Source organism: Agelaius phoeniceus (genome assembly GCF_051311805.1).
Source record: "Agelaius phoeniceus isolate bAgePho1 chromosome W unlocalized genomic scaffold, bAgePho1.hap1 SUPER_W_unloc_1, whole genome shotgun sequence".
Classification (NCBI taxonomy): Eukaryota; Metazoa; Chordata; class Aves; order Passeriformes; family Icteridae; genus Agelaius; species Agelaius phoeniceus.
The window spans coordinates 1,521,959-1,541,854 of record NW_027509866.1 but is presented as its reverse complement, the minus strand read 5'-3'; the positions used below and the strand labels follow the sequence as shown (position 1 = coordinate 1,541,854).

The window sequence follows — 19,896 nt, the reverse complement described above, 5'->3', positions numbered from 1 at the left end:
CAAGGCCCTGACAGAGATAAGAGTTTTCACCATTTTTCTTGCTTTCCCTTTTTGCATCTAATCTCTTTTCAATAATGTGTTGTTTGTTTTTCCAGAGGAAGCATTCTAGGTGGTCCAGTGTGGATGGGGAAGTGCTTGGGAGCAGCTGTGGCATGGATGGGCGGTGGCCTTGGAGAAGGCTGAGGCCATGGTTTGGGAGCAGCTTTTCTTGCAGCCGTGGCTGGCGTGAGGTGGGTCCCTGTGTGCTTGGCAGGGTGGGATCAGAGCTTTTGGGAGATGGCAGCGAGCACAGGAGCATCCTGCTCTGGGCAGCTGCTGAGGGCTGGATGTGCCGTGGCTGGCTGCAGGCTGGGCACATGTCCTGCCCTCCTGCTCTGCTGCCAAAGGCAGCAGGGATGGGCAGCTCTGGGCACAGCTCTGGGCACAGCCAGCATGGCCTGGGCACCGCAGGCCTTGGCACAAGGGCACAGGAGCCCTCAGCTGACGGGCGGTTTCTGCTTTCTCTCCTTGCAGCCGGGCTCTGCGGCTGCTGAGGCTGCTCTGGGCTCTGCCAGGGCTCTGCTGGGCTCAGCCCTGGGCCCAGCTGGGCTGGCTCTGCCCTCACATTGCTCTCACAGCTCTGCATCAGACGAGCCCCTTGCGAGCACAGCGCCTGAGCTTTCTGCTTTGGCAGGTGAGTGAGACTCTGCTGCAGGCCTAGAGATTGCAGCTGGGGACACACATCCAATTGGCAAGGACTCAAACTCTCCACAGTCCCAGCTGAACGCCTGGATCTGCACAGGCTGTTTTGTCTGTCCCATTCTTCCTTCTTGATTGGCTGGAATTGTGCAGTTGCACTTTCTTCCTCCTCTAGCAGTGCCACGAGTGGGCCAAAGCTGGTGAGTGGGCCGTGCTCCTGAGGCAGTGCAGTCTGGAGCTGGTGGATGGAGAATTGCCCTTCTGCACTGCCAAACCAGAGCAAAAAGCCCTAAGTGGGACTTGGTGTCTTTAAGAAACCCCTGACAGTTTCAACAGGAATGTGCAGCTCATTCACAGGGTGAGAAGGAAGGGCATCTTCTAAAGGATTTGGGGTTTGACAGAGTTTCCATTCCCAGTCCTGCTTGGAGCTGGAAGGGCACAAAGCAATTTCCTCTTGCTTCAACCCCAGTTTCAAATGGCAATGTTGGAAACAAAGCCCAAAATCTTTTAAAAGGCTGCTGAGGTCAGTAAGATGGATCCATGGCATCAGCACATTTACAATGTAAATAACTGAGTTCTCTTTTTAAAAAGATCACTTACCTCTTAATGCAAAGAATGTAAATTTGCATTTATGTTTTGTTTTTTTCACTAACATTATGTTATGTTTTTTCACTAACACTTGGATTTTATTCTTATCTTTTACAATTTACCTATTTTTTTCCCTTTTTCTTTTTTTTCTTTTAAATAGAAAACATGTTCTATCAAAGGAATGTCCTTTGCTCCTGGTTCCCGTGTGGAGCAGCTCCCTTCCTGCTGGCTGAGCTGCTCAGGCAGAGCCCGGCAGCTCCTGGCCCTGCAGGGCTGAGGCTTTTCCCCGTTGCTGGGCACAGCCTGATGGAGCAGCACTGCTGAACACGGGCACACAGAGGGACCAGGAGCAGCTGCCTTTGCCCACCTGAGGCTCCAGGGCCCAAACTCTGAGCAGCCAGGGCTGGAAGAGACTGGCAGGATCTGATGCCTGACTCTGGGCCAGGGCTGCACAAATGACCCCACAGCAGCAGCAGCAGCACCAGCAGCAGCAGCAGCAGCAGCAGATGGAGCTGACTTTCAGCACAGCCCCTGCCCCTGTTCCCTCCCGTGTGCAGCGGTGTCACAGCAGCCTGAGGCACCTGGGAGCCCCCAGTGCCAGCAGGGACTTGAGATGGCAGCCCTGGGCTCCTGGAGGCTGTGCAAGGAACAGAGCTGGGCACTCCCTGTCCATGGGGAGCTTGCAGATGGAAAAGGCTGCTGTGCCCAGGCAGCTCCAAGGGCACAGAAAGGAGGCTCTGGAGCACTGGATCTGTGCCAGTGCCACAGTCCTGGGCAGCAGCCAGCCAGCCCTGGGGGAACAGAGGGCACAGCACGAGGGACAGAAGCAGGCAAGGGCAGAGACTGGAGAGAGCCAGAGCCAGGAGCAGGAACAGCTGCTCCATTGCACTCTTGGAGAAAGCTCTTGGCTGGTTCCAAGCACTGAAAGGCGTGAAGGGCAGAGAGGAGGCCACAGCAAACAATGCTCCTGTTTGCACAGCCTCCCCTCTCCGTGTCCCAGAAGGAATTGCATGGACTGTGCTCTTCTCTCCGGGTCGTCTCGTTCAGCATGAGCAGCTCAGCACCAGGAGCTGAAGGAGCTGAAGCATCAGGCCACAGGAGCTGGGCAAGAGGAGACTTTCTGAGCAAATGAATGCTGCTAACATGGACCCAGCTGAATGCAGTGGATAGAATCATGGAATCACAGAATCCTTTCTGTTGGAAAAGCCCTCTGAGCTCACCCAGTGCAGCCGCTCACCCAGCAGTGCCAAGCCCAGCACTAAAGCACGTCCCTGAAGTGCCAAGGCCTGGACAGCAGCCCTGAGTGAGGCCTGAACAGCAGGCCCTGAGCCAAAGGTGGCCTCTGGATGAACCTTCCAACCAAAGGTTATCTTTGTATCTGCTCCCTGATGAAATATGCATGGTCATTAGCACTGTGATAGATGTAGCCACTCCTTAGTGAAACATGTATTGACTTTTGTGTATTTAGAAGCCAGACCGGGCCATGAAATCTGACATCTGGCCTTGTTTGGGGCTGAATGGTCAAAGTCAGCTCCCTTGGTTCCTCCTGGGGCCCTGGCCAGGCTTTGGGAGGGAGCCAAGAGGAGGATGAAACCAGATGTTGCCACACTAGCAGTGCTGTCAGTTTGTCCATTCAGCACTGTCAGAGCTGGGCCCTCTCCCAGCGGGGTTGGAGCCTCAGCTGTGGCTGGAGGCACCTGCAGGAATTGCCAGTGCCCAGGAGTGGCTCTGCAGCCCTTGGCTGTGACAGCTTCCCCAGCTGCTGTGTGGGTCTGGGGGATGGTAAAGGCTGAGGGTAACTGGGGCTGGATCTTTCTCAATCACTGCAGGCAATCTTTGGTGGGGATGGTTGGGTGCATTGCTGAGCTGCTCCTGTTGTGATTCTTTGCTGCTTTGAGCTGCAGGAAATGACACTGATTCCTTCAGTTGGAGTCTGTGTCTTTGGTGCTGACTTTGCCCACTGGCAAAAAAAAACTGGCACAGTCTGGCCAGATCCCAACAAAATGTCACTTGTTCAGTGTCAATGTGAGGAATCAGTGCCATCAGAAATTCCCAGATGGGAAGCCCTTCCCTGGAGTTCCCTGGCTCTGGAGTGGGCTGAGGTCGGAGCCCCGTGGGAGCAGTGGGGCAGTCGGGTAAAAGAGGCTGCACCCCTGGATGGCTTCAAATGCATCCAAAAATTGCACATGGAAAAGGAAAAGAACTTGAGGTTTGGGCAGACAAAGATGAATTTGTTAAGAGTACATTGGAAACAGCACCTTCAGAAGGAACAATTATTGTTGGAATGCTCCCACATGGAGCAAGAGAAGAAGGTTTTAATCTTGAGCTCAGCTGCATTGGTGCAAGTGAAATATCAATATAATAAATAACAATACATGTATTTATAATATAATAAGATCTTCATATATATATTTTTATATATTTTTATATGTATGTCTAGGTCTCTCTGTCTGTATCAATATGTATATCTACATATAAAATTATAATAATCTGAAGTAGTTCTGACAATACTAATTTGGTAGCTTTGGCTGCTCAGGGATGTAATACTAAATACCCTACAGAACAGGATTGGCCAGGACCCTAATGTCAGTGGTCAACTTTGTGAGATTGTATACAGTGAAAAAAGGAGGAAGGGATAAAATTGGCTGTTTTCCCAGGGTTTTCTGATACTGTGATGCAGAGTGCTTTGTCTGTTGCTGTGAAAAATTCAGTGATGAAGCCTGCAGGGTTTTTCATGTACCAGACTATGCACAAGCTGCAGGTTTTGTTGTACGGGTGAAGGGGTTGTTTAAAAAGCAATTGAAAAAATAAGGAGATGGAACCTTTGCCCATGGAGAACCCATCTCCCAGATGTGCCCCATGCCCTTAACAATGGCCCACTGGGGAAATGGAAACCCCCTGGCTGTGCACGGCTGCCCCCAGTTTGCAAATCCAACCATGGGCAGTGAGACTTGGGCTGCCTGGGAAATTGTTCTGGCTGTGATGGCCCCTGGCAGGGCCAGCCCAGAGGCTGCAGGGCTGGGCCTTCATGCACTGGAATTAATGAGGAGAAATTCAAAGCAAATGAGAGCTATCAACACTGAAACAGGAATTCAGATTCCTCCAGGACACTTTGCTTTGATAACTGCTCCCTTGGAGCTTGGCCTTGCAAAGTGTTCATGTCATGGGAAGAGGAACTGATGCAGAATATCAAGGAGAAATTAAAGGAATTGTGTTAAACAACAGTGAACAAGATGGGATTATTCAACCCCATGACAGGGTAGCACAATTATCAATATTGCAATTTTAAGAACGGTTGTGAAAAAAGGAGATCCACCTGCAATCACCATCGTTTGTGGAGATAAAGGGTTTGGATCCAGCAGCCCTAATAATGGAGCCCGAGTGTGGGTCCGGAGGCCAAATGGCCCTCCCGAGGCAGCTGAAGGAGCAGCTCCTGGGAAAGACAACTCAGAGTCCTGAAACCTGGGCAGGAACAATGGGAATGTGTCCCTGCAGCCAAGTGTTCTGTGTGAGAACAAGGAGATCTGACAGGATATTGTTTTACACATCCTGCCAGACCAAATCTCCCTGTTTGCCCCAAGGGCCCCTTTGGGAAATGCTCTGATCCACGGGGCTCCATGGGAAGGCTGCTGTGACACTGAGGGACTTGCACAGGAATTGCATCCAGGAGCCTGGGTGCCCCTCAGGGACTGGGACCCGGCCCCTTCCAGCCAGAGGGGAAAGGGCCCCCCCAGGCCTTGTTAGCCACAGACAGCATGGTAAAGCTGAACAGCAAAGGGCCTGGGGCATTATTCTGGAATTAACATGGTGCCAGTTCCATGGACAACAGAATTCTTGTTCCTAACTCCAATGAGATTGAGAGAAATGAATGAAGAACGGTGTCACTAAAGTACTACTGGTGTCTGTAAGTTGTACTTTGACAGTCAGCCAGAATCTTTGTCTGCCACAAACACCTCTAGAGTTTGACCAAGGGGTTAGTCATCAAAATGTAATGATGAGTTCTGATGGATTGCTGAGCTACTTTTGTAATTCTTTGCTAATGATGATGTGCTTTGCTGAGCTTTTCCTTTTGTAATTCTTTGCAGCTGTGCATGATATAAATGACACAATTCCTTCAACTGGTGTCTGTGTCTTTGGTAGTGACCCTGCCCACTGGTGAAACAGGGCCCCCTCTTGCCTGAGTGTTACCTGGGAAGGCAGAAACCCTCCCTCCAAAATTCCCCCTTCCTCCTTGTTCCCCCCTTCATACCCTGAGCATGATGTGCTCTGTTCTGGGCTGTGCCCGGGGTCAGTTGGGGTCACCTGTCCTGGCTGTGTCCCCTGCCCAGCTCCCCCGCAGCCCCAGCCCCTCCCCAGCGTGGCTGGACGAGGGGCAGGACAGGCCTTGGCTGTGCTGCAGCTCAGCAAGAACAAAACCATCTCTGCGTGCTCAGCCCTGTGCTCAGCACCCGGCCCAGCAGTGTCTCAGTGCCAGGGGCTGTGCCCCCAGTGCCTGCCAGGGCTTTCCATGGCAACTGCCAGGCCAGGTGACCCAGGTGTCCCCCCAGTGCCAGTTGCCATGGAAACAGTGCCCAGCGCTGCCCCTTTCTGTCTGGCTGACCTGGCCTTTGGCCCTGGCAGTGCCCTTGGCTGCTGGTTCCTGGTGCCCGAGCGGCCAGCGCGGCACAGGGCAGGTGGCCATGGCACAGCCCCCAGCAAGGGATCCCCTCTGGCTCTTGGCACTGACACCAGCCCTGAGCAAGGGGCCCAGGGCAGCTTTCCATGGCCACCAACCACCACAACGGCTCCGGGCATTGGTTGCTATGGCACCAAACCAAGGAACGGGTCCCTGTGTCCATTGCCATGGCACCTGGTGGCACCAACGAGTGTCACTGCAATTGTACCTGGAACAGCCCTGGCACCGCTTTGTCCTCAGGGTTGCCATGGCAGCCCAGGGCAGCAACAGCTCTGCAGGCAAGGGGCCATGGAACCTGGCTGCAGAAATGGCTCCCTGGGCTGGTTTCCAAGGAAACCTGAACTGATGGGGGTTGCCATGGCACCCAAAGCCAGCAGTGGGGTCCCTGCAGTGTCCATGGCAACAGCCCCTTGCAGTGGCCCACTGCCTGTTGGGATGATGATCCACCCTCACAGCTGGCCCAGAGCAGGTCTGGAGTGCTCTTGGTGGCAGCTTGGGCTTGGCACACACTTGAGGAGGATGTCTGTTTGCAATGGGGAAACTCAGGAGCTTTAGATTGCTTCAAAAAATTAAAAAGTCAAAATCCCTCTTCAGCTGAGTGAAGTCAGTTCTCCAAGCAAAGCAGGTCTCAGGTGAGTGAGGGGAGACAGGATGGGGTTCACAGGTGTGTTTGCTGTATGCTACACTGAACCCAATGAAAGGAAGAAGGGGGCACCGTGCCCTTTTTGCAACAATAGCCTTGGAAGTTGTCCCAACTCTCAGCCTGGCTGGACTTCTCCTGAGTTTTGGGTGGTCCCTCACAGAAGACCCCTCACTTGTCTTACAACCACTGTGACAGACAGACTGAGATGTAAGAAACCTCTCCATCAAAGACCAGGACAGGAAATCCCTATGGGAAAAGGCCCCCCACACTCTTTCCAAGGACTGGGACTGAGACCCCCAACCTGGGGGAGGTGTGTGGGGGAGGCAAGCTGACCAAGGCAAGATGGATGTTGTGGGTGTGAGCAGTGGACCAAGAAGACAATGGCTCTCACCCACTGCTGAGAACATGGACTGTGTGTACCCTTCTCTAAATTCCATTTTCCCCCCAAAATACAATAGACTACCTTTGATTTGGTTTCAAGTTTTACCCCTTCCCCCATCAAAAAAAGAGTATAATAAGAGTTTGGATGAACTGCAACCCTGAGACCTCCCCAGACGTGACCTGGTGAACTCCATTGGCTGGATATTGAAGGACTTCGCCCATTCTACGTTTGGTAGCTTTACACCTTCCTTTCTCTTCCTCCCTCTTTTTCCCTTTCCCCCAGTTCCTCCCCAAAGCATTTTGTTGTGGTTATTCAATAAAGGTACATTTGTTTTGACTATCACTGCAACCCCCTGTACCGTGTTGGTGTTTTTTGCACTCTGAGATCAACCCACAAACCATCACAAAACCTGTTCGTAAGGACGGATTGTGACACTTGTATACATACTATAGAAACCTTCTATTAAACCTTAAAAATTCTCTACAAATTCATGTCCAACATTACTGGGTCTGGCACCGCCCAGATCTGCTGTTTGCTGCCACCACCAGTGCCCAGATCTGGAAATTCCCTTGTTCTGGCATAGCCAAATCCAGCAATTTTCTGGTAAAGAAAGCCAAAATCTGGCAATTTCCGCTGCTGGCACCGGCAATGCCAAGATCTGGTGTTTGCTGCCACCGCCCGTACCCCGATCTGGACATTTCTCGGTTCCAACACAGCCCAAGTGCAGCAATTTTTTGGAAAAAGAAGACAAAACACAGCAATTTCCTGGTGCCAAGACTGTCACCGCCCAGACCTGGTGTTTGATGGCACTGCCCATGCCCAGATCTGGACATTTCCCTGTGCCACCACAGCCCAAGTGCAGCAATTTGCTGGCAAAGAAAGCCAAAACCAGGCAAATACCTGGTGCCTACACTACTCTGATCTCGTGTTTGCTGACACTGCCAGTGCCCAGATCCGGAATTTTTCAGATGCCTGCACAGCATAATTCCAGCAGTTTGCTGGCACAGAAAGTTCACATTTGGCAATTTCCCAGTGGCAGCACATTCCCCACCAAGATCTGCTGTGCGCTGGCACTGCCAGTGCCCACATCTGGCAATTTCCCAGTGCTGGCACAACCCAATTGCAGCAATTTTCTGGCAAGAAAAGCCAAGCCCTGGCAGCTTCCTGGTGCTGCCACCAGCACCACTGTCTCTGTCCCTCTGGGAGCCTCTCAGGAACCCTGGGCCAGTCCCGAGTCGGCAGACACCGGGGGCAGCCCCGACACGGCCGACAGCGGGGAGACACTCTCTGTGCCCCGAGGGTACTGAGGGCACCTGGGCTGGGCGCCTGTGCAGCACAAGAGACACCAGAGACATCGGTAGAAGATAAAGGGCCGACTCTTAGCAGGGGTTAATGTGACCGTGCTCACAGGGGTTTTCAGGGGAAGTAAGAGACGAGAATGTTGACTCCATGATCAGAAGGCTTGATTTATTATTTTATGATATATATATATTACATTATAACTATGCTAAAAGGAAATAGGAAAGGAAAAGGTTTCCTCAGAAACTAGCTAAGCTAAGAATAGAAAAGAAAAGAATGATAACAAAGGCAGCTCTCTCGGAATCTGTCCGAGACAGCTCGGTCCTTGATTGGCCATTAATTATAAACATCCAAGATGGGCCAATCACAGGTGGACCTGTTGCATTCCACAGCAGCAGATAACCATTGTTTACATTCTGTCTCTGAGGCCTCTTAGCTTCTCAGAAGGAAAAATCCTAAAGAAAGGATTTTTAGTGAAAAGATGTCTGTGACATGTCACCTTTTTTATTTAGTTAAATTAAAAAGAAAAGTGTTTGTAATTTTCTCTGCTGGGCACATGCAGAGGAAAGAACAAATACTTGACAGGTTATCTGTTGCCAATCAAAACGTGGGTCAAGTGCTCCTGTGGAATGAACAGGGAATTTCTTCACCTCTAGAACATTAAACTCTATCATATCACTAAACCATTTACAATATAAGAAAATGCAAAAGCAATGCAAAGAAAGTTCAAGTCCAAGCAGCTGAGTTTCAGGAAAAGTCCATGGACTGAAGATGTTCCTCTTTGCCATCTCTGAAAGTTCCTTTTGGTCCTGAAACAGGCTTGCTACAGAAAAATCCATCAATAGTTATCAAAAGTCCATTGACAGTCATCAAACAATTTCAAACAATTTTGAGAAGATTTCTGGAATGTCTTGCCACAGCCCTTTATGGAACAACTTGGGCTGAAGCTATCTTTTGGCCCTTCAATACTTCTGAGCTGCTGCCAGCTATTTCAACTCTTTTTATTTAATTTAATTTTTTTTTTTTTTTTTTTTTTTTTTGTCAGAAAGAGCAGCAGCAGCAGCAGAGGAGCCTGAGAGAGGCCCTGGGGGGCCCTGGCCCATGTGGAGGGATCAGGAACCCCAGACCTGGCCCACAAAACGGTGGCCCAGGACCTGAAGGGGGAAGCAAAGCCCCCAAACCCAGCAGGAGGCCGGGAGGTGGCCCTGGTCCAGGGACCCGAGCCCAACAGCCCAGGCCCAGCCCCCGAGGCAGGCTCTGCATTGGCACAGACCCGCACCCTGCTGCCAGTACAATGGCAGAACAGGTGACCAAACGCTTCCTCCCCCAAAATCACCGAGGCATGCCAGCAATGGGGGGACAGAAGCTGCCCCGAGGATCTTCATCTCTGGTCTGGGAATGTTTGTTCCCCATAGCAAACATGCGATGACCGCTTCCCGCTGTTCCCCTTGCCTCTGCAATGCAAATGCAAAAGGCGTTCCTCCCATCTGCCTCCCGGCACCACGCCAAACCTCTCTGGCCGGGGGACCGGGGGCAGAACTTTCGGGAGCCACCTCCCCAACGCCGCTGGGGCGCACGAGGGGCGGCAGGGATGGCAACCTCCAAGGGGCAGTCCCCGACCAAACACCCCCCACCCCGCCAAGAACGCTGAGTTTGAAAGCAGGCAGCCGGGCTGCACCCACACCCAGCTGTCGGGCCATGCCTCCCCTACGGAAGGAGAGGCTCATGCCCTCTTCCCCTGTCCCAGCTCCACCCACAGGCGCAGCCCCGGGACAGCCCGAAAAACTCAGGGGGGAGTCACGCTGGGTGCAGGAGCCGCCGTGGCAGCTGCTGCCGGGGGCACTGGGACCACAGGCAGCTCCGAGGATCCCTCGGGCTCGGTGTCGTTTTCAGCAGCATCCTGAACTGGGACTGATTCGGCGGAAGGTGGCGAAGCCGCCGGGGGGGCTGGCGGGGGCGGCGGGGCCAGAGAGAATGCACCCCCCGCCAGGCCAGAAGCAGCAGCCGCGTCGTTGTCGCCTGGCAACACCGGCGCAGCCACGGGAAGCGGTGGAAGCGACACCGGATCTCCGTTGCCTGGCAACACCAGCACAACCACGGGAAGCGGTGGAAGCGACGCCGGATCTCCGTTGCCTGGGAACACTGGCGCAGCCGCAGGAAGCGGTGGAAGAGACACCGGATCTCTGTTGCCTGGCAACACCAGCGCAGCCGCGGGAAGCGCTGTTTCGGAGGTCAGCCACACAGGCGCAGAAGCCGGTGGAGCCGCGGGCGGGGCTGCCCGGAGAAGCGGCCGCGGGGAGAGCTGGAGCGGCCCCCCAGGCACGGGAGGCGGCCCCGCGGGCCCCAGAGACGGGACCTCGGGCACCGATGCCGCCCCCAGCTCTGAGCAGGGTGGGGTCCAGGGGCCCGGCCGGGGTGGGGCCTGCAGGGCGTCCAGGGGCGGCGCCGCCCACTCATCATCCCCCAGAGAGAGACGAGGGGGGGAAAAGATGGCTCCGTCTGAGCATGCTCCAAAAACGCAGGAAAAAAAACTTCTTTGGCTCCGGGCAAAACTTCGCCGCCCCGCTGCGATTCAGGGGGGCTGGGAAGCAGCAGATCGTCCCCCTCCAAAGGGTCTCCTCCCACGAGAATTGGGGGGAATGGGGCTTGCCCCATGCAGTTAGCAATCCAGGGAAAAACAGCTGCTCTCCATTTCAACACCAGAAAAAGTGCGCTGAACACTGGATAAATCCGGGGGTACCCGAACCCACTGTTCAAAACTACTTGGAAAATGGATTCCATGCACTCCCACACAAACATATCAAGGGCATAGAGTACATTCGTAAAAAACCCAAAGAGCTTTGCCCATTGAAAAACTCATAGAAATATCTCTCCTACCGGAGAATTCCATCCTCTTCACCCCATTTGTGCCAGAGGGCAATAAGTCTCTCCTCTGAAGGGGAGAAAGGAACCTCTGCCTCTGTGAGAGGGGTCCTCCACATTTGCAGCCACAAAGTGCAAAGGGCAGCATTTTCAGGAGGGGAAAAGCTAACAGAACCTTGTGACAGTGTCCAGCACTCTCTGGCAAGCTGCTTGGTGCTGCTGAGCTTTCTGGCCATCTTCCTGGAGGCTTTTCAGAAGGTTGTCTCTGTGGTCAGCCTTGCTGTGAACTCTGTCCAAATCAGGATCTTCAGTTCTTCAGCTCCTGGCTAGAATCCACTTCTGTGGTCACTTATGAGATGACCATCAATGCTACACACTCGGGGTTTACCCAAATGCAGCAGTGCTCCTCTGGGGTCTCACCAATCGATGATTTTCCTCTTCAGTCACTCGGGGTCACAAACTGTGACCATGTTCACAGGGGTTCTGGATGAGGGAAGAGACAAGAATTTTGACTCTATGTTCAGAAGGCTTGATTTATTAGTTTATGATATATATATATTACATTATAATTATACTAAAAAGAAATAGGAAAGGAAGAGGTTTCCTCAGATGATAACTAAGCTAAGAATAGAAAAGAAGAGAATGATAACAAAGGCAGCTCTCTCGGACTCTGTCCAAGATAGCTCGGTCCTTGATTGGCCATTCATTATAAACATCCAAGATGGGCCAATCACAGGTGGACCTGTTGCATTCCACAGCAGAAGACAATAATTGTTTACATTCTGTCTCTGAGGCCTCTTAGATTCTCAGAAGGAAAAATCCTAAAGAAAGGATTTTTAGTGAAAAGACATCTGTGACAGTGGTGCATTTAGTTCCATCTTACATTGCAACCTGAAACAGTAATCCTGCTCAGGGATTACCCCACTGTTTCAGGCTGCAATGTAAGATGGAACCAAATGCATGTTTTCAATGCCCATCTTCATCAACTGCTATAAACAGGCGGGGCAGTGTTCTTGATCTCTTCCATGCCTCAGCCCTGATCACGCCCTCCAGGGGAGATATCTTCTGGGAATGGGCCATTGAGTGTCACTGCAGGACTGATCAAATTCCATCTTCCCATTGTGGGATGCTCCACCCAGGGGGAGGATCCAAGCATTCCTACCTGCATATAAGGTGAGCCTTGCAACACCAGGAGCAGCTTGCCTACTGGATTCCCAGAGGACAAGAGCTCCATTAACCACCACTGGACCTTCAGAGGAAGACCAGACCCTTCTACAGGATCACTGCTTGGACAGAATCACGTTCATCCCTCCAACAGGACTGCAGCCACCATTTAATGGGACTGCTGCCACCAGCCTGACCAACAGCAGGGTGTCAGGTTATATCCTGACTCTGTCAGTTTAAGGCAGTGTTTCTGTATCATTGCCTTGATCTTCATTTTAATATTAAATTGTATATCCAACTTTGACCCTCCCCCAGGTTTGCCTTAAATCCTGTACAAAAGACCATGTGTGCACCCTTTGTTTTCCTCCTAGAACAGGATTTCCCATTCCCAAACCTTGATTGGATGGAGGAGGAGGCTCTGAGGAAGATGAAGGAATCCCAGAACACCCAGGCAGGTGAGGAGGAAGTCAATGCCCCTTTCCCCCTCTCTCCTGCTCCATCTCCCAGCCCAGCACAGCCCCCGGCTGCAGGACAACCCTGCTGCCAGCCCCGTCCTGCTGGGGATGCACTGGGGGGATCTCCTTCCCCTTCCCTCTGGCACGGAGGCAAATCCCATCCTCTCCTTGTCATTCCTTCCCCTAGGGAAGGAGCTGAGGATGGAGACCAGGGAGGACAAATCTCCATGGCAGAACCTCGTGGAAGAGGCTGTTTTGAGTGGGTCCATGGCATAGGAATCCAACAGAGAAGAAAAGCTACAGAGATCCCACAGGAGGAGGGGCTCAAAACCCAGCCCAGGGTGCTCTGAGGAGCAAAGACCCACCCTGAGCCAGGAAGGTGGACAGAGCTTCAGCCAGAGCTCAGAGCTGGTGGTCCACGGGCAGCTTCACAATGGGGAGAAGCCCCACAAGTGCTTGGAGTGTGGGAAGAGCTTCAGGCAGAGCAGCACCCTGATCAGCCACCAGATGATCCACACTGGGGAATGGCCCTACGAGTGTGGGGAGTGTGGGAAGGGCTTCAGCTGCAGCTCTGCCCTCATCATCCACCAGTGCATCCACACTGGGGAGAGGCCCTACGAGTGTCCTGAGTGTCAGAAGAGGTTTCACACCAGCTCTGATCTCGCCAGGCACCAGCAGATTCACACAGAGGAGAGGCCCTTCTGCTGCCCTGACTGTCGTAAGGGCTTCAAGCGCAACTCCCACCTCATCAGGCACCAGCGCATCCACACTGGGGAGAGGCCCTACGAGTGTCCCACCTGTGGGAAGAGGTTTCAGACCAGCTCAAATCTCCGCCTGCATGAGCGGATTCACACTGAGCAGAGGCCCTTCCGCTGCCCTGACTGTGGGAGGGGCTTCAAGCGCAACTTCACCCTCATCAGGCACCGGTGCATCCACGCTGGGGAGAGGCCCTACGAGTGTCCCCAGTGTGGGAAGAGCTTCACCCAGAGCTCTGACCTCACCAAACACCAACCGAGACACCAGTAAGGGAAGTCCTACAAATGCCCCAAGTGCAGGAGGAGCTTCGTGCACTGCTCCAGCTTCATCCCCCATTGGAGGATCTACATTGGGAAAAGCCCTGGTGATCCATTTTCCCTCTGATCCATGCTGGGAAGACACCTGTACCTTTTCCTGGCCCTGCCAATTACATGATTTGGGATGGAAGAACATGAGGGTCTGGCCATGGCCCTGTCATTACATTCACTCCCACCTCAGGTCATTGCCAGGGGCAGGAAAGGGACTCTCTCTCTCTCTCTCTCCCTGAGGAGAAGGGTGTCCTTTCCAGGGAGGGGAAATACGAAACGGGGGAGAGCCATTAGTTGATGTTGTAGTTTTCCCTGTAAACAGTTTTATTGATCCCTTCTGTTATCAATATTGTTTCTGTTCCCTTTTTTCCTTATCTCGTTGCTGTTCCCAATAAATTGTTCTTCTCCCAGCCTGGGATCTTTGCCTTTTGTGCTTTCCATGGGAGGCGGGAGGGCAGTGAGGGCAGCGCAGTTTTAGCGGGAGCAGGAAATTGGGGAATCCCATTGCTGAAGCCCGGCCTGGGGAAACCGAGCATCCCAGCTGGTGCCAGCCCTGGTGGCCATGGCAGCAGCCTTGGGAGCGGGTCCCTGGCTGGGGCTGTGGGAACCTCTTCCCTCTGGTGCCCAGGGACAGGAGTGGAGGGAGCGGCTGCAGCTGAGTTGGGGCAGGCTCAGCTTGGATCTCAGGAAAAGGTTTTTCCCTGTAGCCTGCTCTGCGGCCACGGGAGCTGAACTAATGCCGGCCAGCTGCTCCCGGTGTGTGGCTGGAGGAGAGCACAAGATCTGCCACCCCCAGGTTCTCCTCGAAAACCCTCGGGTAGTGGCACTGTCTGCGGCCTGGGGGGCGCAGGCGAGAGTGTGGCTACCAAGTCCCGAGATAAAGGAAGGAGAGAGTGCACACTCGTGTGGATGCCAAGGTGCTTTATTTCCCAGGCCTGACCAGTGATGGGTTTCAGAGGAGAACTGCTTAGGGAGGCACTGATAATGGGAATGAGCGTGACAGGAGGAGACTCAAGGTGACCAATAAACGAAGACCAGGGGAGGAGCGTGGGACACAGCGGGACCAATAAGGATTACATAAGGGAGGGAAGAGCCTCTGGAGGCAAATCATACATTGAGGAAGGGATGATTGACACGGAAGGTTCTCGAAATAAAGAGGGGTGGTTACAATGATAGACAGGGGAAGTGGGCAGCACCAGGAGGGAGGAAATAAACTTATAAGGGCACAAAGGGAAGGATCAAGGGATCAGTCACCTTGAGGGACAAAGCCATTGGCGGGAAAACAAGGGGTAACCAGCTTAGGGAGAAACCATTATGAAGGAAGTACATGGGGGGAACCGAGGGCCAAACCATATTTCTAACTTATAGAAGGGATAAACAACTTCACAACTGAACTCATATAAACATTTTAAAACACACAACAGCCACAGAGCAGTTAGACCAGTTTCTGGGGCCCAATATGTATACATGGGAGGAAATGCAATCATTAATGATTATGTTGTTCACACCAGAATAAAGACACATGATCCGAGCGGCTGGGATACAAATATGGGAAAGGGAGCATGTGCAAGGACCTCCTGGGGATCTGAAAATGCCCATAGTGCGCCCCACCAGCGACCACAGCAGCACTGGGGGGAGGCAAGACATGGAGGAATATAGAACATTGATTATAAGAGGATCAAAGAAGCAGCTCCACTTAACCAAAATGCCCATGAGGCTTTCAATGAGCAGCAAAAGAGCAAAGAAACCCCCACAGAGTGTTTAGAAAGGTTGAGGAAAAATATAAGGCAGTATTCAGGGGTTGACCCTGACACGGTGGCTGGACAGATCTTACTAAAGATAAATTTTGTCACGCACATCTGGCCAGATATACAGAGAAAGTTAGAAAAGTTAGATGGTTGGCAAGAAAGGAGGTTAGAAGACCTTTTAAGGGAAGCACAGAAGGTGTATGTAAAAAGGGATGAAGTGAAGGCCAAGGCAAAATCAAAGGTAATGGTAGCTGCCATTAGGGAAGGAAACCAGCATGCAAAGAACAACTCAGGTAAGGGAGGGAGATTCTGAGTGCGGGAAGATAGGTGGAGGGAGGATGCAGGCCCTGGGCCTCGACACAAAAAGGAGAGTTTAGGAAACAAGGGAACCCAGGACCAGTTTGCTTTTCCTGTAAAGAGAGTGGGCATATAAGAAAGAATTGCCCCCAGAAGGAAAAGGATCTGAGGGTCTATGAGACTGAGCAAAAAGGAGAAGTGGAAGACTAGGGGTTTCAGGGGCTCTACCTCCTGGGGACAGAATACCATCAGGAGCCCTTGATAACTTTAAAAATAGATCCCCAGGAGGAAGAATTTGAATTCTTAGTCGGCACAGGGGCTGAAAGAACTTGTGTTTGTAGAATCCCAAAGGGGTGCAGAAAGAGTCAAGATACTGCGCAAGTAGTAGGTGCTAAAGGGAAAGGGTTCAAAGCCTCATTTGTAAAGCAAATAAAGTTTGAGGGAACAAAGAAAATGGGAACCAGGGATGTTCTATTAGTTCCAGATGCAGGGTGAAATTTATTAGAACAGGATTTACAGGTGCAGTTTGACATTGGAGTGCTTCTAGAGTAAGGGTAAGTGATAGTTAAGCTTCTCCAATTAAGGGAAGAAGATGAGGAGAAAATTCATGAGATGGTGTGGGCAAAACCAAAAAACCAAGATAAATTGAACACGAAACCTATAGTAATAAAAATAGTTAATGAGAACCATCCAGTTTGGGTAGAACAATATCCACTTTCCCTGGAAGGGAGACAAGGACTGCAGCCACTGATCCAGGACCTACTTGAGGACAGGACCTTAGAACCATGTATGTCCCCCCATAATACACCCATATTACCAGTAAAGAAGTCAGATGGGACTTACAGGCTTGTCCAAGATTTGAGAGAAGTGAACAAAAGAACAGTGAATCCGTACCCCGTAGTGCCTTATCCCTATACACTACTGAGTAATATCCCCCCAGCACACCAGTGGTTTAGCATGATAGACCTAAAAGATGCTTTTTGGGTGTGCCCACTGGCAGGATAAAGTGGGATATATTTACCTTTGAATAGGAGGACCTTGATTCTGGGAGGAAGCAACAGCTTCAGTGGACTGGGTTACCCCAAGGGTTTTCTGAATCCCCAAACCTCTTCAGTCATGCCCTAGGAGAAGTACTACAACTCTTCTCCATTAATCCTGAGATAAAGCTCATCCAATATGTAAATTATTTGCTTCTCTCAGGACGGGAAGAAAAAGAAGTTTGGGAATCCACCATGGTGTTGTTAAGTTTTCTGGGGGACCAAGGACTTCGGGTATCAAAAGGGAAACTCCAATTTGTAGAGAGGGAAGTAAAATACCAAGGACATGTGATTTGTCAAGGGAGCTGGCAGCTGAACCCTGAGAGAATTACAGGGATTTTTTCACTCCCACAGCCAAAAACTAAGAGGGAATTCAGAAGGTTTTTAGGCCTGTTGGGATATTGCAGGCTATGGATTGAAGATAGACGCAGGCCATCCAGTTCTTGTATGAAAAGTTAGCAGAAGAAGAGATTAGGTGGGAAAAAGACAATGAACAAAAGTTTGAAGCTTTAAAGCAAAAATTAGTCAGTGCATTGGCACAGTCTTCCTGCCTTAGACAAACCCTTCTGTTTGTGGATATAGAAAGAGGGGTAGCACATGGAGTGTTAGCCCAGGACTGGGGAGGATCCAGGAAACCAGTGGCCTATTTATCAAAACTGCTAGACCCTGTCAGCCGGGGGTGGCCAACCTGCATTGAGGCTGTGGCAGTGACTGCCCTACTCATAGTAGAAACCAGAAAAATTACCCTTTGGGGGAAAATTGAATATATATATCCCAAACTCAGTAAGGAGTATCCTGAGCCAAAATGCTGAGAAATGGCTCACTGATTCCCGACTGCTAAAGTATGAAGCCATCTTAATAGATAATGGTTTAGAGCTGATCGTAAGTAACCAACCCAACCCTGCCCAGTTTTTGTATGGAGAACGAGATGAGGAACTAATACATAATTGCCTAGAGGTTATAAACTATCAAACTAAAGTAAGAGAGGACCTAACAGATCAACCACTCCAAGGTGGAAAATGACTGAACATCGATGGATCTTCATGGGTAATAAAGGGGCACAGGGTATCGGGGTACGCTATAGTGCATGAAGGGTTGGTGGCCATAGAAAAGAGAAAGTTACCTTCCAACTGGTCAGCCCAAGGTGTGAGTTGTATGCCCTAAAGTGTGCTCTGGAAATATTAGCACAGAAAAGGGGAACAAAATATACAGACTGAAAATATACTTTTGAAACAGTGCATGCCTTTGGAAAAATTTGGGAAGAGAGTGGGCTATTAAATTCAAAGGGAAAGTGACTGATTCATGAAAAATTTGTCTTAGAAGAGTTAGAAACCTTCCAATTACCAGAGGAAGTAGTGGTGGTATATGTTGAAGGACATCAAAAAGGGAGCAAGGGAACAATTTAGCTGATTTAGAAGCTAAAAATGCAACTGAATCAGAGACAGAAAAACTAATAATAGTATTAACCCCCATGAGAGAAATGCAAAAGTCCCGGTATTCAGTGGGACAGAAGAATAAGAACTCCTTAAAATAGGAGCCAAGAAAGATAACAAAGGGAAATGAGCAGATGGAAGGAAATAATAATAAACCCCTTGCCTAGAAAATGCTAGAAGGCATACATGGAACAACACATTGGGGTACACAAGCACTAAGTGATCCGTTTCTAAGGAATTGGGGATGCACGGGAATTTTCAGAATAGCTAAGCAAGTAATTGAACAGTGTGTGATGATATGTCAACAAATGAATAAGAAAATCATGAGGAAAACACCCAGAGGAGGGCGAGAACTGGTCTTATGGCCCTTTCAAAACATCCAAGTAGATTTTATTGAGCTTCCCCAGGTACAATGGTGGAAGTTTTTGCCAGTGATAGTAGATCACTTGACACATTGGGTAGAGGTGGTACCCACTGTGAAAGCCAATGCCAGTGTTGTGAGTAAAACAATCATTCCCTGATATGGGATGGCAAACAGAATTGATTCAGACCGGGGAACTCATTTCACATTAAAGATATTGCAGAAAATTGTTCAGGCCCGGGAGTGAAATTGGAATTACACACTCCATGGCATCCACAGAGTTCTGGTCATCTAGAGAGAATGAATCCAACTCTTGAAAGAGCTCTAGTTAAGCTAATGATTGAAACTCAAATGTCATGGATAAAATGTCTCCCTTTGGCCTTATTAAGACTTAGAACCCAACCCCGGTCAGATCTGGGGGTGTCACCCTATGAAATGATGTTTGGGTTTCCCTTCCTGACCTCACCCCAGAAGGCTGCCACCCATGAGGAAGGGGAAGCCAATGCCAAGAAATAAGTGATGTCTACAGCACAAACCTTAGAAGGGCTAAGACATAAAGGGGCAATTCCTCAAACTACCACCCTGGATTTCAGAATCCATAATATTAATCCTGGGGATTGGGTGATGATTAAGCCATGGAGAGATCAGCCTCTAACTCCTCAGTGGGAAGGTCCCTTTCAGGTAATGCTCACCACCAAATCGGCCGTGCGAGCTGCAGAGCGGGGATGGACTCATGGCAACAGAGTCAAAGGCCCAGGAGAAGAACCCAAAGAGTGACTATAACATCCAGGCTGGGTGAAACAAGATTGACTCTCAAGCAGAGACTGAGAGACAACCAGAAAAACACCAAGATGCCCAAATGTAGAGTCAAGCTTCCACCAACCAGCTCGAGAACTGTCTTGCTGTTTTCATGGGTGAGAATTACCAGCATCTGTTGAGGGGAAGTACACAACAGACTGTAAAAGGTAATGGGACAGCTTCTTCAAGAAAATAAGACAAAGGAAGGAGGGCAAGGCTGGGTTGGCCCATTTGTTCACTACCGAGAAGGCTCCATAGCCCTGCTGTGGGTAGCAACCCCATGGGCATGGTAAGGTAGGGACAAAAGGCCAGACCAGACCTCTGTAATTCCTCAGTTGTCTTTTAATTCAACAGGGACTGGAGGGCAGGACCGAGTTGGCCTCTGTACTCACCCCTAAGGTGCACCAACTAT

General features: G+C 50.8%; 1 protein-coding gene across 1 annotated transcript in view; it reads right to left on the bottom strand.

The window, feature by feature from the left end:
- The window catches only part of LOC143691880 (uncharacterized), a 413,566-nt gene that overhangs the window by 186,238 nt on the left and 207,432 nt on the right, over positions 1–19,896 (bottom strand). The window lies entirely within an intron of this gene.